The sequence below is a fragment of the Nanorana parkeri genome, unplaced genomic scaffold (genome assembly GCF_000935625.1).
Source record: "Nanorana parkeri isolate BGI_ZX_2015 unplaced genomic scaffold, ASM93562v1 scaffold2249, whole genome shotgun sequence".
NCBI classification, from domain to species: domain Eukaryota; kingdom Metazoa; phylum Chordata; class Amphibia; order Anura; family Dicroglossidae; genus Nanorana; species Nanorana parkeri.
Window position 1 is genome coordinate 164,653 of NW_017308517.1, and position 3,399 is coordinate 168,051.

Consider the following 3,399-nt stretch of genomic DNA (forward strand, 5'->3'; position numbering starts at 1 on the left):
TCCAGAACAATAGGACCCGGATGTTCTGTCCCGGGAGTAACTCCGCGCCATAGACCACCGCCATGACCGGGGTCGCTGGCTCACTAACGGCCGCCAGGTTATGCTGATGTTCGCTCTGTTGTCACGTTTGGTTGCACTGTATATAGAACGCTCCCTGGTGTACGAGTTCATCGGGCGGCCGTCCCCTCTCTGTACACAGATGAATTCTGGGCAGTTGCTCGTTTCCCCCACTAACGTGAGCAATAAATATTTCACAAGTGGCGGTGATGAATTATTGACGGCGGGAAGAGGTTTTGTGGCGGCAATATTTCCCCAGACAGCGCCATTCTGGGCAGGAGTTCCGCGGCGTCTCACGCATGACTCCACCGCAACGCCGGTGAAATGGTCTGTCAACTAAACTCCATCAGCGGGCCCGCTGACTCTCTGCGATCAGTGTAGTCCGGCCTGACCCTGCACAGTGAAGGCTCCATTCTCTGAGTATTAGACATGTGCGATTCGATTCGTTCCGAAACAAAATTCGGACGGATTTTCCAAAATTCGGATGGATTTCCCAAAATTTCGGACGGATTTTCCAAAATTTCGGACGGATTTCCCAAAATTTCGGACATTCAGACACATCCGGATTTCCAAATCGCAATGCATCTGAATGTGTCCGAATCCGAATTTCCGTTTATGAATTTTGGATCCTGTCTGAATTTCGTTCAAAAACTAAACTGAATCGAGCATGCAACTTTTCTGGCCAATCAGATGTGTTTTTTGGTTTCCGAATGGGTCTGAACACAACGGCAACATGGGAACCATAAACAGTATATACATATTAGGGATGCACCAATACTAGTATCGGTGCATTTGGACAAGTACTCGTCCTAGCCTGATACTTGCGGTATCAGGAAGCCGGGCGGTGAGTCATTACTGATTGGCCGGGAAGCCGGCATCCCGGCTCCCTCGTCACCTCATGATGAGGGAGCATGGAGCCGGCTTCCCGGCCGATCAGGAAGCCGGGTGCCTCGTCATAACACAGTTTCCCGATTGGGCGCCCGGTTTCCCGATTGGCCAGAAAGCCGGCTCTATGCTTTCTCGGCACCTAGTGACGAGACGCATGGGGACGGCTTCCCTGTTGCGACTCATTACACACCGCCTGGCTTCCTGAATGGGACTTCCGGTACTGGGTATCCGGTAAAATAAATACCGGTATCGGTGCATCCTTAATACATATAATACTAAAACGGAGGCTCCCAGACCCAAATGGCATTCGGGATCCAAATTTGCAAATTGTACTCGGGAGCTCCTGAATGCCATTTGGGTCTGGGAGCCATATACATATATTACTAAAGCTGAGGCTCCCAGACCCAAATGGCATTCAGGAGCTCCCCAATGCAATTCAGAAATTTGGATCCCGAATGTCATTGGGGTCTGGGAGCAATATACTGTACATATAATACTAAAGCTGAGGCTCCCAGACCCCAATAACATTCAGGAGCTCCCAAATGCAATGTGGAAATTCGGACTCCCAAATGCCATTCGGGTCTGGGAGCCTCAGCTTTAGTATTGATACCTGTAGATGGTTTTCTGTGGTATTCACAACGAATATTCGTAAACTCATCCGAAACTAAACGAAGATTCGGATTTCGTCCGAATCCGAAACCCGAACCGAATTGCATTTCGGATCCGAATCCCAAATTCTAATATCCGAACTGAATTTTTCTGCAGCCGACATGTCTACTGAGTATGCAGTACTCCTAAACTCCATCTGTCTGAACACCTTCCCCAGCCTGAAACAAGACACTGCTAGAGCTGCTGTGCATTAAAAGCCATTTTTGGGGCCTTACCTCTCTATTGGGTCACAGGAGTATATTTACCAATGTCCTCCTGTGACCCAAAGTCAGCACGCAGCGGTATAATGCGCTGCAGCCAACAAGGGTCCCAGCAAAATTGTTGGGTAGTTGGTGGATGATGCTACTGGTCATCCAGGTTGGCTGGTGGTGGGGGGTTGTTGCTGCTGCTGGTTGTCTAGGCATATGCGGTGGGACGGCCCGTCCTGCCCAGCTCACTGACGTCTCTGGTTGTCAGGAGTCCCGCTAATCTCCATGGCAACCGATGATGTCAGTGAGCTGGGCAGGAAGCTGGACAGAGCATCACAGGTTGCTAAGCAACCTCGGATACTGTGGCCGCCCCCCCACAATGAAATGCCGCCTGAGACAGCACTGGGGAAAGGTAATGCCTGTTAGGGGCAGCGACTACAGTATCTGCTCTGCAGGGGGATGAGACCAAGAACTGACTCATCAGTGGTCACATGATTGCTCAGCTCTCAGTATAGAGCCGGCACGTGCCAGCCGCATTGTCCCACTTCAGGTCTATGAAGCGTATATTTTACTCCCCGTGCATTTCTCCTTTAAGGACACAGAGAGACTACAGGAGGCTGGTTGGGGTGTGCATTCCGACCCTCTACCTTCCGATTGCCGCCAGCCTGATTGGACATTTCAGTTGGTGTGCCAGGATGATGGGAATCCAAAGCAATGACGTGTTAGACACAGCTCACAAACATTCTTTGCGTTTTGTCAGTGACTGAAGTGCACATTGGGGTTGTGAGAGGCGAAACATCTGGAGTTCCGTAAAAAAAAAAAATCAAGGCGACCAAACTTGCTGTATTTTTTTCTTGAAGACGTCTCGCTGGTCATCCGACCAGCTTTCTCTGAATTCATTCTTTCTCATTCATTCTGAATTGGGAAAGCTGGTCGGATGACCAGCGAATCGTCTTCAAGAAAAAAAATACAGCAAGTTCGGTTGTCTTGATTTTTTTTTTTTACGGTTATACCATGACCTGGACGAATGAACTGCTGGTGCCGGGGGTTACGGGGTCTGCACGTGGTGCCCCATCCCAGATCATTGTTTTATTTTGTATTATAAAAAATTTAACAGTAGGAGCTGGTGGGCGGGGGGTGGTCATAGTGGGGTGGTCATAGCAAGGGACCAAGGTAGGGAGGTCTAGTGGGGTGATTCAGTCCGCCAGACACCATCTACAACTGAGATATCTCTTTGGGGTTTGTTGACCTTCCAGACCCTCAACCTCAGCATTCCCGTCCACCAAATGTGATGGAATTACTGATGTCAGTATCTCCAGCAGGTAAGAAGCTGCAAGGATGTGATGGGCAATGACTTTCTTGCACAGGAGGGAACTTTTTTCCCTCTACAATGTTGGAGTCTCCCTCGAAGTCTGCTGGATGAAGAAATGTTTGCAGAGGAGTCTTCTGATATGTATATAATGAGACTTGTGCCTCTCCATGTGTGCTAATCCCCACCACCGCCGGAAGGTACTGTCACTGCTCCTCGCTTGTCCTTGTTCTCCAGGCAGCGGATAGATTAGACATGACAGCCACCTGCTGCTGACAGCAAGGTCAG